Source organism: Lactuca sativa, chromosome 2 (genome assembly GCF_002870075.4).
Source record: "Lactuca sativa cultivar Salinas chromosome 2, Lsat_Salinas_v11, whole genome shotgun sequence".
NCBI lineage: Eukaryota > Viridiplantae > Streptophyta > Magnoliopsida > Asterales > Asteraceae > Lactuca > Lactuca sativa.
In genome coordinates, this window is record NC_056624.2 from 79,648,797 (window position 1) to 79,662,466 (window position 13,670).

Genomic DNA, 13,670 nt, shown 5'->3' on the forward strand with positions numbered 1-13,670 from the left:
AAGTCGCGGATGCTTCTATGATCTTCCTTATTATGAGAGTAGATAAGTAGGTCATTTATAAGAAAAATGACGAATTGATCCTAGTAAGGACGACATACCCTATTCATCAAGTCCATGAATATTATGGGCGCATTGGTCTTATCCGAGAGGTATCACTACGGACTCGTAGCAACTGTATCGAGTTCGGAAGGCCGTCCTTGGAACATCCTCCTCTGACACTCGTAACTGGTGATCCTCGGACCTCAGGTCCATCTTTGCAAGGAAACTCATTCCTTGCGGTTTGGTCAACAATTCATCTATGCGAGGCAGAGGGTAACGATTTCTAATGGAAATCTTGTCGAGGTCTCCATAGTCGATGCACATACTAACCAATCCGTCTTTCTTCTTGAAGAACTAGACTGGAGTTCCCCAGGGCGAGAAACTCGGTCTTATAAAGCCATTTCTAAGCAATTCGTTAGGTTGACCAGGCATTTCTTGCATATCTGTATGTGCTAGACTATAGGGAAATTTGGTTGTATTCTAAGTTTATTCGTATGGCAGTACGATCACTCGTAGTCTTGAGCAGTCTCTGTCCTGAAGTTCATATCAGAAGTCATATTTGGTTCATCAATCACAGCTTTGTGTATACGATTCGTATATAATTAAGATTGAAAAGGCAGTCGAATAAATTATTCTTGTTTAAGCTCACATCCAAACAAGGAAAAGAAATTAAAGCGGAATCATCAATTCTAAGTCTGTATAACCTAAATTATATACCACCCTTGTGTATACTTTCCTCATCAATATATCAACCGTATGGGTCTTCGGATTGAACTTGACGTATTGTACGAGTGGTATTCCGGGAAGGTTTGTTGAGATTCCTTCGGGAAGGATACGTAATGTAAGGTACTCTATGCATGAGTACCTCGGAGTTCTGGAATGTCGACTTTGCTAGAAAGGCGATTTCGGAGAAAGAGATGTACGCACGAAACTGGTATTGTGAGGATCGAATTGACCCAAGTTGTATGATAATATCGGACTACTCGGAATAAGAGGCAGTAGACTTAGATCATAAACGATGTAAAAACAACACAATAGTGCAACTTCTAACAGAGTTTCAGTACTTTAAATTAACTACAAGACTACTACTGCGAACAAGGTATACTTCAAAAAGCAAGTATACACGGCACGAGGGCCCCTTGACTGACGGGATCTCGCAAAATATATGACTCGAGTTGCACTAGTTTTATACAAGTGTTAAGAATTGATTCGAATGACGGTGAAATTATAAGTGTAATTAATTATTGCGGTTTGGAAGCATACCCATAAAATAGCAGGATCCTTCGATGTCTTTTGTTGTTCTGGGGTCAAACTCCTCCTGTTCCCCCATCACTCTTCTCTGTTGGGTAGTCCCTTTTGAAATGTCCCATTACGCCACATAGATGGCATATACGAGAAATTTTGACATTGGTGGTTGAAGTAATGTGTTGGATCTGAGTCCTGCAGAAGCGGGTAGTGTGTCCGTTCTTGTTGCAGTTCTTGCAGTATAACAGACGACAACTACCTAGATGATGGTAGCTGCACTTATTGCACTTCGGTAGGTTTCCAGCATATTGTCTGGATGGGTTAGGGATAACCGGGATACTAGTAGGGATGGCAGTAGGAGTTACATACGTCGTGGCCGCGAAGGCTACCACAGGTTGTTGTCTCTTGTTCGTCCCTTGGGGTGATTTGCCTTTAAGTCTATCCCAAAACTTTCGTTTATTACCCTTGGGTTTGAGGTTCGGGGGGTCGTGGTAGTTTGATACTTGTTGATGTACTTGGTTGTAACTTTGATTGGAATTATTGATAACCATCCCGCTAACATTTGCATTGTTAGCGTTTAGGTGAGTCATGACAGCTGTCACGGTAGTTTAGACTGCAGTTCGAAAGGTAACTATATCAATCTAAAGAGTTGGTGTTTTGTTGATGGGTTGTTTACCTATCTTCAACGGCATGATTCTGTTACACGATAAGAAAAGGATTTCATGAGTGATTATGGTTGAACCTAGATGAATTCCGATCATTCTTGTAATGAGTAGAAGTATGCTCTCGAGGGTTTGACCTACATCCCTATGATGCAGTCCTAGTAAAGAGTAGAAGTAAGTTCATAGAAAAGTCACAAGACGTTTGTCGTCCAAACCGGGGTATCATTAGATGGTGGATAACATGATCCAACCTTTGAAAGAGAATTGGAAATGATCCCTTAGCTGAATTACCATAGTCCCATAACTTGACTAGAGTGAGTTTCAGATAGAATCACGATAGTATGGTGAAAGTATTTGAACAAAGGGTGACACAGAAATTAGCCGACTGTCAAAATCATTGATATTTATGATGTAATAAGTTTGGGAAAATTGACCTTGTAGTAGGTCTTACATCATTTCCGGAGTAGAAAAGTTTTGACAACATAAAGGCCTAACTAAAAGTACTTACAGTACAAGATAGTTACATAGAAAAGTGCTAAATAGGACATAGACAGGAAAACAATTCCTTAAAACAAGGAAGGAAAGTAAATCATCTCCTACTGGTGATGGTCATCCCTCTGGTGAACCCTTAGTTCAGCCAGTTGACGTTCCATATCAAGCAGGTATCTTTTGTACACTCTCTGGCGTACTCGGAGCTCTATGACTTCGGCTCGAGTTTTAGCTAGTGCATGTAGTAGGGCCTCGTGGTCTCTCTTAGATCTCTCACGAGCATTTTCAAGGTGATTGGTATGGATGGCATGCATTCCTGCATTGGCATCAACCTCTGCGATACGATGGAGAGTTGTCCTGCCCTTAATTTCGTTTCGGGCAACTCTACAGACCAGGATTGGCAGAACTCTGTCTGCTGAGCCCCCTTCTCTTAAGTTGTAGAAGCTTCGGTCTCCATTAAAAGGCATAGTTTGATCTTGCTCTTCGCTCCATGTCTCCAAACATTCTACCCAAGGAGGCGTCGAGCCTTGAAAATCCGGACGAGGGTTAAGATTTGGGTTGGGAGCCACTGAGGGTAGGTTCTCAACCTTGGGCTCGGAGTTAGCACCATTCAAAAGGCATTTAGCATGGTGATCATCCAAAGGGATTGGATGATCATCTTCTGGATCTTCTTCAAACCATCCATCATTGCCTTCGTTCGAAAGGCACGGGTCGCCGTGGGGATGGGGTCCAGCCATGTTATCTACGCGAGAAATGTGGATCAAGAAATAATTACTAGACGTACTAGATAATTATAAGATAATCTTCATTAGTTACGTCAATATTTGTAACGTGCATACCAGTTATATGTAATCAAAACAAGATAGGCCTTCGAATAAGTGACATTAACTCCAAATTCACATGGAACAGGGGGTAAAGAAAAATTTCACAGATTCGAAATCTATGTCATCCTTGTTACATATAACCTTAGTGTATCCACTTAGCAACTATTGACCTATTAATGAAGATCTTTAGTTCTCAACTAAGAAATTTTATAGTAACACAAAATACTCCTAATGTCTTCATTGTGGTAGTGTTGTAAGTTTTTAGACTTATTGCCATATCACAACCATTCTTGGGCATATGCTAATCACTCCTCGGACCAGAATAGTTGATCAGACTATGCCACTCCCAGGACTGACCATACATCCCCGAGCTTACTTGTGATATCCAACAATCGTAATACTTTTGTTTTTGTCATTGTGACACTGATTTTAGTATGAATGCAGGCATGTATACTTAGTTAAATATTTTATTATCTAAAAGTATAAACTCTAGGTCAGAGTATTTTAATCCGATTGTATTTATAGTTAGTATATCTTTTATGGGTTAATATACTCAATTCACTATAAACAAAGCTCTGATACCAATCTGTGACACCCCAAAACCAAGAACGGCAGAAACGTTCTGCGGCGGAGGACGTCATGTAAAGTATCACAACAGTGTAAAGTAGTAAACAAGCAGCAACATCATCCATTGCATTAATATTAAGGTTTTAATACATTTGTGTTCTTTCATAATATATATAACTAATATTTAGACGACATTCGGACAAATAAACGATACCATAACACCACATCCAAACAAGGAAAAGGAAGTAAAGCGAGCTAGCAGTCCTAAGTCCTTTAAACATTACTTATATAACTATACATATATAGGCATGCACTTGACAATATAAAAGTTTAGAAGAAGTTTTGTAAAACATTTGAAAAGTTTAATACTAAGAATTGATGACTTGATGTCAATTTATAAAACGGTTTAAAAGCAGTTTGTTTGATATAAACAGTTTAAAGTATAAGAAATCTTTTATCTGAACACAGTTTGAAATACATGAAAACCTGTGTTTGAAACACAATTGTAATAGAGTTTGAAAGGAAAGATACATTATCTAAGACAGTTTGATCAAGAGTTTAACATGTAAAAACGTTTAAGAAAGTCATTTAGAAGTAGTATGCTTGGTAAAACAGCTAAAAGCATAGTAAATCCATTTTTGTACGAGTTATTAATAAAATGTGATTGATATATGAACTAGTATGATTCAAGTTGTATCCCCCCATAAAAGCTTTTAAAAACATTTAAAAGGTTAATTAAGGGGTATGAACTCACCTGTAGTGAGTGGTTTGGATGAACGGATGGTATAGGATGCTAAGTGTCAAGTGAAGACTTGAGCTCACACACAGATCCTATTAACATATAAAGACATATACATATATATATATATATATATATATGTGTGTGTGTGTTTATAATTAGTGATTATAACACTAATTATACAAGTATAAACACCCTAGAACAAGGAAAACACTTGGATTCAAGTGTTATAAGAACTTAGGGTTGCATCTAAGGGTTGTAAGGCATTGCTATTGAGTTTATGGCCCAAGGACCTCTCTCCATGGAGTTTACTACCATGGGTTTACGGCCCCATGGAGTTCACAGTCGTAAACTCATGGTCATAGATGCATAAGTGTGGGTTTAAAAGGCTAGGGAAGCTTGAGGAAATTTTGCTTTACCTAAGGAGGTGAAAGACCCACTCAATGGAGAGTGTTGAGGAGTTTAAGGCCCAAGGGAGTTTACTCTTGGGCGTAAACTCTCTAAATGGTCATATTTAGGGTCTTAAAGTTAGGGAGTCTCAAGGGTTTAAGTGTTCCAAGGTTAAACAAGAGTCTATAAGAGTTTAAGGTCCAAGACTTGACCTTAATTGGAGTTTACGGCCTAAGGACCATTTCTCCATAAGTTTACGGCCGTAAACTCATGGTATTATATACCAACTCAAAGTTTAAGGTCCTTAGTTCAATGGTGGAGGGTTCTAGTCCAAGTTATAAGCTTAAGGAAGGAAATTAGGGCAACATTGCACCCTTATATGGAGTTTACAGCCTTGGGAGATCATTGGCCGTAAACTCTCTTCCAACATGGATTCCTTGATGTTTCTTAAGTCTAAAAAAAGTTCATTCTAGTATATAACAAGCTAGGACAAGAGTACTTACGATATAGGAGCTTGAAATGGCTGATTATGGCCAAGAACACTAGTGTGTGTTCTTGGTGTTCTTGGTGAAACTTGAAGATCTATGAAAACATGATTTTCATGGATGAAATCATGAGAGAATGCTAGATTAAGAGGTGTATCAACAAGTCAAGGAAGAATACTTACTAGTTTTGAAGATCTAAGGTGAAGATCAGAATGATGGTTGAGAGAGAATGAGGGAAAATCGGCCAAGGATGGAAAGAAATGAAAGAAATGGCCAACACTTGAAGATATAGGGTGAGTTTATGGCCCACATGGAGATTGCGGTCGTAAACTCCAGTGTGGTGGTTGTGAACTCATGGTCCTGGTGATTTACGCTTGATCTTTGTACTATAGCTTCAGCAGATAAACCCCAACACTTATCCCTTAAGTTTACTAGGCTCAGAATGCTCAAACAGATTCTAAATTGTGCTAAATGATAGTAGGAATGAGTCTGACACTAAGTTGAGTTGACTGACTGAGCTTTCAAAGCAATAGAAAATTTTGGGTTGTGACATCTACGGGTGTAGACGTAGCATTCACTAGCAGTCAGATAGTGATAAAGTGTGGTAAGTCTGTGGGTGTAGCTATAGCATTCACTAGCAGTCAGATAGTGATAGAGTGTTGCAAGACTGCGGGTGTAGCATTCACTTGGTGTGTAGATAGCATGAGCGCGTTGTTAGGACGCAGAAGGAACAGCGGTGCCCACCAGTTCGGGTGCAGCGATGAGGATATGGATATCCACAAATCGGATTTCGGAATTACCAAGATGGATTAGATCTGGTTGAGCCGGTGATAAGATTGTAGGAGCACCACTATAGTTATGGGATCATGGAAGAAATTGACTGTATGAGATTGCTTGTGGTATAAGGCTACCATAGGTTAGCTAGAAATCACTTTTAGTCTGGGATTTGGTGACGTCAAGATTCGACGCATGGGCTCGATCGGTTGGATCGGGAGGTTGTTAGAACCACAGTGGCATGATAACTAATGGCAACTAGTTCCAGACAAGGATTTCATACAAAAGTCGTGTGAGGTGACTATGTGGGAGCCATTTGGTTCCACAATAGGCCTGGAACCCGGTATTTCAAATGACTGACGGATGAATTGAGTTCGGGAAGGTCTCGATAGATTTTGGAAAGCGATCATGTAGCATCAGGCCATTTCAGGTAGTTCAATGTTTCAGGCAGTTCAGTGTTTCAGGCCAGTGTTCAAGCAGTTTAGTGTTTCAGGCAGTTCAGTGTTTACAGTAAAACCAGTGTTTCAGACAGTTTTGGGTCTCCATCAGTAATGGTATTTAAGGTTCTCATGTATGGTAAGAATAATAGATTGTTGAGTAATGTTAAGTCACCCACTGCGGGCTTCATCTATAATGATTTAGTATGAATGGTCTATCGGGGATTCAGACCATCTCGAGACAACAGATTTCAGACGGAGTAGATGTGATCTTGTTGCCAGGAATTCGTTTATCCGCAGAATTTAGGGCTTTGCGAAGGATGGTCACGGTTACCCTGGGGAAGACTATGGTGTGCATAGGATTGTGGCCAAGTTATTTGAGTGGTTTGGTGTGTAAGGAATGGTAAGGAATGATTTCGATGATGAAATCTAATTTATGTGGGGGAGAGTTGTAACACCCGTTTAGTAGATAAATAAATAGATAAAGATTTATAAAACGAATAATAGCTTAAATAAGAAATAGTGTAGCAAGAAATTAGTTTTGGAGTTAAGATGTAATTTCCGGACTGATTTGTAAAGGATTTTGGAAGGTTGGGGGTTAAACGTTAACTTCTGGACTTGGATTGACATGAATTATGAAGGAATGGGGGGAGGGCTATTTGGTAAATAACGGATTTAAGTTTAAAGGAATTCGGATGGAGGGGACAGAAGTGTATTTATGGACGAAAACTTGTAATTGACGGGCATGAACCCGTCACCCTCTTCATATATATGCATTATATAACCCTAAACCTAATACACTCATATTAGCCGCCACCCTCTCCATCTTCAACTTCCGGCGCCGCCGGTCATCAAAGCACCACCATCGGATGTCGTAAGCTGACGAAAGGGAACCACCAGAGTTGTTTCTCCAACCATCGTAGCATCACTGCGACGTTGTTCCACTTTCCGATGTCGCGCCGCTACCGTTCTCGTTGAAGACCATCCCGTCGCTGGACGTTATTTTATTGCGGCTAGCACTTTTTCCCGTTCATTGGCGTCGCCACTGCGAACGCTAATCTCCGTACTGTCGCCATCGCGAATCCGTGCATCGACTATCGTGGTTAGTTGTTGATGTTTTCATCATTTCCCTCCGCCACAGCTGAAGACGAAGGTTGCCATGGAGCGCCATGGCAGTAGATGATTAGAAGAGACCCTTAGTAGTCGTCGTTGCTGCCTTTTTCTTCCTTGTTTCTTCCGATGACTGCCTTAGCCCGTATCTCGATGATTCGTACCTCCGTCGCCGCCGCCGGTTCGTTTTGTCGGTCCTTTCTTCACGCTGCCATCACAATTCCTCCTTCAAGACCGAAGCCCATGTGTGGGTATGTGTCTGTTGTTAGTGGATGTTGGGTGTAGTGTCATTTGGTCGGAATTCATAAGAATAGCCACCACCACCACGACCACCGTGAGGTGGTGGCTGCCACCATGTGCCGTCGTGTACATGCGTTTTAGTGTGTATGAGTGTTTTTGATGAATGTGATAATTTATGTAATATTTAATTGGCTGGAAAACCAAGAACCGCCACCACCACCACTGTGAGGTGGTGACTGCCGCCACGAACCACCGTCGGCCGCCACTAGGGTAGATATGTGTGTAGTGTGTCTGTGTTTATTTTGGATTAAAGCTTTGTAATTGTAATTAGCAAAAAGAATATTGGAAAGGAACTCAAAACCACCACCATAAGGTGGTGGCCGCCACTGTGAGCCACCGTAGACCACCACTACCCGAGGTGGTAGTGGGTGTTGCCCCACTAGCAAAACCCTAATGGGCTTAAACATTAATTTTGGGCCTTTGGGCCATGTTTCGCTAGAAACCCTAATTACACTACCAGAAAAACAGCCTTTTACGATGCACAATGTGCGTCAGAAAACGCTCAGACGCGCAAATGCGCATCAAGGAAGGCCCTGTCATAACGAGAAACGACGCGCTTTTGCATGTCGTCTATTTACGACGCGCATTTGCGTGTCATCTATTTATGACGCACGTCAATGAAGGCCATGTCATAAAGAAGACGACACGCATTTGCGTGTCGTAACCTTACGACGCACATTTACGACGTGCATTGCGTATCATTAAATCCCCTGTCATAAAGATAGACGACACACATTTGTGTGTGTCATAAAGTTAAATGTTTTAAAAATTTTATATTTTGATAGATTTACTAATTTTCAAATTAAATAACACATTAAAAATCTCATAATACAAAATAAAATACCATAAATAATAAAGATAATTCATTTCACTAATATGTCAAATAAAAATAATTATTCCACTAGTGATTAAATGTTATAAAAAATGAACTCAAGAGAAGCAGAATTTATATACAATTGCGTTATCTAGCTTACTATGTGCCAATAACTCTCTGTGTGTTTTCTTTTGCTTGAGTCTCATTTCCACCAAAGCATCTAGCCATGCCAAAGTATGATATCTTAGGCTTCATGTCCAAATCAAGTAAAACATTGCTAGCTTAAATTCATCAAGTCCTTGGCGTGAAGTCTTAGATAGAAGCTTAACTACAATCTCCAATCCATCTAGCAGACCCTAAAGATCATTATTGGCCATGTAGTAGGATCAACCTGCCAAAATTGGATAAGTTAAGAATATGCAACAAGATTGGTGAAAAGACATAAATTCCCCTACCTTGTATTCAACAGTAGCAAAGATATTAGCCACTTTTTTGTATCAGAAAACAAAATGATCTTAACAAACCTGCCATATCAAGAGAATTCATGAATGAGCCTGTATACACTCTAAAAATAGCTACTCCATGTTCCAACTATAAAATAGGAACAACCTTTCCAGCAGCAATCATCAGTTCCATTGAAGGTGTCCCCCCTAATCTGAGATTTACAATTTCCAAATCACAAATCCAATTTGTCAAAAACAAATACATAATTATTTATCTTATTTACTTTGAAAAAGATAAAACAATATGCATATAAATAGCTTCTGAGTTCTGACTTCCGTTAAAATGTTAACATAGGCTAGGGTAAGATACCACTTATCAAAGGGCAAGAAGCAACTAAGCAAGAGAGATTACATTGCATACATGTTAATCATAAGTACAACACGACTCCCATGTTTAATTGGAACATAGTTAGTCTCCTGAAAAGACAGAAACAAGTTACCATAATTTGTATCTTTTATATACTTTGCATCATAAAAGTCACATGGGACTAACCTCATAATTTTTATCTTTCATATACTTTGCATCATAATATGTATCTTTCACCAGCATCCATTGTAACAGGTTCTGTTCACAGAAGCTCTCTCTTTGCATCATAAAAATCACATGGCCTGCCATCATATGGTCTTTTGCACCCATCCTCACAAAGATATTGTCTTGTTTTTTGTTAGACATCGCCACACCTTTTAGATGCTCCAAGTCTGGAAAACGAACACGCAAGTGTGGTATCTTGTGTGGCCCATCACAGTGTTGTTGTTACAGGTACCGTAAAACTGTAAAAATAATTTTTAAAAAAAACATGTACTCAGTATGGTTGGACGCTTAAGTAATTGATTTTTTTATAATGATGGGAAGTTGTTCTGTTGGGGATGGAATAAGTATGGGCAGCTTGGAGTTGGTGATGTAGTTGATCGGAATATTCCATCTGAAGTTGGTCTGCAAGAAGGGTGTGTACCCAGGGTGGTTGCGTGTGGTTGGTCGTACACACTTTTGCAAGCTCAATCCGTGTCTTGATGGGATTTGATTTATGTGTGTTCAAACTTCAAAGATGTGGAAAGTGGAAACAGTTTTGTTAGGTGGTGATTAGTTAGTGTTTTATTGGACATGATCCGCCCCACCAATATAAACATCATTTGGGAAAAAGGTATTCCCTCCTCCTCCTAGACTATCACTTCCAAGCACAGGATGCCCTAGACTTTTTGCATCAATATAAACACCTGCAGCTATAGAAACCAACTGTCTCCAGCTCACATGATGCTCACAAAACCGCCCAATCACCCTCTGCATGATGCTTTTCAGCTTGGACTCCTTCTCAGATTCAGCTTCTAACAGGTTCCTCATCAAATTCCTAATTTCAGGGGTCCAGTATCGGACAAAACCTTGCACATCCATCCATATTCATGATTAATCTGAATCGACCTTCTTACACACACAACACTAAAATTAACTATACTCTAAACCAACCAACCTTCTTAGATGATCGACACTCATACTCACAAGGAACGCTACCAGACAAACTTTCAGCTACTTCAAGAAGATATGTATCCTTTCCAATAGTAACATAATTGATCTAAACACCACCATCATAATCATAATCTATAAAAAAAATCAGAATTAGTAAATATCATTATTCATTCATAACAGTTTTTGATAAACTAATCTCACCGATGGATCTCCAAGAAGTGTTCTCTGTTCCTTCAAATGCTTTCTCATACTAAACTCGATATCTGTAACAATTCTACAAGCAGGTGATGTAGCAGTCTAGAATCAGTGTTTTCTAGGATGACACCTAGCAAGGAGCATGCATTTATAATTACTTCACACCCACTGAGAACCAATATGAACTGTTCAAGTTGTTTCTTTGATGCATCCTCATACAGAACCACTTTGCTCGAATTCCTACCACTAGCTTCACTGCTTCATATCAACATGAATAGCCAACATCATGATACATTATATATTTAACCAACTAGGGTGTTTATCATTTTACCTGTAAGAAAAGATGCACGCCAACAACCGGTCCATATCTGGAAGCTTGGACAACTCTTTACGAAATTCAAGAGCATGAGGTAGGCTAACTCTCTGAATTTTGGAATTATATTATATTATATTGGAAACAATAACAATGTGAGCAGTCTAATCTAGAAGATAGATAAATTAATAGATGTAGAGAACCTGTTAAACCATTTAAAAATGTACCCAAAGTTCTTAACCGCATAACCACTTTCTCAATCTGGTGACACTAGACTCCTCACTAAGTTTGCCATCAGAATCTGAAATCTGTATTTTATTTCCACTCTCTGAGAGACGAACAACTTCAATGATTGCCTTTCTTTATTGTCCCTGTCCATACACCAAAAACTCTGGTGTTCGACCTACCCTATAACATGGGCAATATAGTCAATATGGTTATATGAAAAATCAATGAGAAACATTTACTTTTACATACTTGTCAGCATGTAAGCGACAAAGTTGCAATGAGAATGAATGGAAGGGGATGATCATGAGTTCTTTTGCTGTTGTCTTTTCAGTCACTCCAATCGTGTCCCTCATTTCTAAAGCAGCTATTGTGGTGAATGTCATAGCCAATATGTTGGATGCTTCAATCCCCTGATTTTGGTTTTTTGGAGAAAAGAAACACATGTAAAAATTGTAGCTATCAATCACAATGACAAAATCACAAAGGAAAAAGTGACTACCTTGTGAAGTAGCATTAAAACTCGCCCAACCATGGTGCATTTCTGACATTAGAAAGGAATCAGAGAATATGTAAGAATTAAGAAAGGTTTAAACAAAAGGAAGAGAGTGGTAAATAGTGAAAGAGTTGAGAAATACAACCTTACCACTTCCTTTATAAAGAACTAAAAAAATCCCAAAAGGGTATTTTAGACATAAAAATTTAAAAGTAATTAAAGTGAATTAAGGTTTGTTATGTAAACAAACCTTGAAAACCAGGTGTCAAGAACATATGGATCTTGATATATTTAGACATTTTCTCGATATTTTTATTGAGCTTTTTTAAGAGCTTCACCTTAAGTTTTAGCAACTATATAATATTCTTCACAGTCTTTTCCTACAATATACCAAACAGGAATCATGTGTCCCCACCATAATTATCTACTTATACACCAATCTTTTACCTTTGAAAGCCAGTGATTATATACTTGAATACCAAAAAATACATATTTTATATTTAAATTCAGTCTAGAAGTTTTTTAATCCAAGATATAAAGCAAATAATATATTAATACCTTTTCAAATCTCTTGGGCATAATGATCAATTAACCTTTTTTTCACAGCCTCAAGGGCCTTCTCATCTAAAGGCTCCATTATCACAAACCACTGTTCGATCACTAAAGGCTCTATGTTTCTTTTGGTATCCCCATAAGCTTTCTTGACATCTCATTATCACGTTCACCAAGGCTTACCTGAAATTTTTATCTACTAAAATCAATACACACTAGCAGCAAACTATTACTCTTTAAATAGAACATTTGTGGGAGTGGTTGGGTATCCTGACCAAAAACAAGCTACAAATTAGTAATTACCAACAAGGAAAGGATACACACAAGAATCTTATACCAAGTACTACAGATGTTATTCACAGCAACAACACTTCTGAAAAAGAAAATCTTGATGATTACCACAATTTATGGGGCTATTACATCAACAATATCAAACAGACTAAGCCTAAAGACATCTTTTACACAAGACTCAGTTGAAAGAGCCCATGCTGAGAACACCCTTAAAGTGTTTTCTGCAAATATCGATTACATTTCACAGTGTCAATACATATTGCACAATGCTTCAAATCCTTATGCATTGATGCTAGCTAGTTCAAGTCTTTTGACTGAGCATACACTATCACTACATTTGCGTCTTTACTCTTATAACCCTCTTCTTTTACACATCAATACAACTTTTCTGACTTGTGGACATCTAATGAAGGAAACTACATTATTAGCCATTTGGCAAAAAGGGGACATGAAATTCAGCTATATGTGATTGGATCTTTAATCCAACTCTTGTGTCGTGTGACTAAGTTTGGTTGGTTTGATGATGATAGCTTCAGAGATGTAGTCAAAGACTCCACAAATATTTTGATCCAGGTAGTATCTCATCTGCTACTATAGCATAAATTTTTTGATGGGGGGTTTTGGAGCCACACTCGACTGATTTGCATTTCTTGCAGACTACATTTGTGTGTACCGATAACGACCCCGCTCTAGGGATCTCGTATCTTCCCTCCCTTTACATACATTAAAATAAATAAATCATAATTTGAAACAAAAAA

General features: G+C 38.7%; 1 long non-coding RNA gene across 2 annotated transcripts; it reads right to left on the reverse strand.

Moving 5' to 3' along the window:
* Positions 1-8,985: 8,985 nt before the first annotated feature.
* LOC122196700 (uncharacterized) lies at positions 8,986-12,185 on the reverse strand. 2 transcript variants are annotated; one of them, XR_008229963.1, is made up of 6 exons: positions 12,076-12,185; positions 11,826-11,986; positions 11,042-11,756; positions 9,872-10,946; positions 9,400-9,795; positions 8,986-9,266 (listed from the first exon to the last, which is right to left on the reverse strand). It is a non-coding gene; the product is annotated as an uncharacterized LOC122196700 (long non-coding RNA). The 2 variants fall into 2 exon arrangements; XR_008229962.1 differs by having other exon boundaries at positions 9,331-9,795.
* Positions 12,186-13,670: the final 1,485 nt, after the last annotated feature.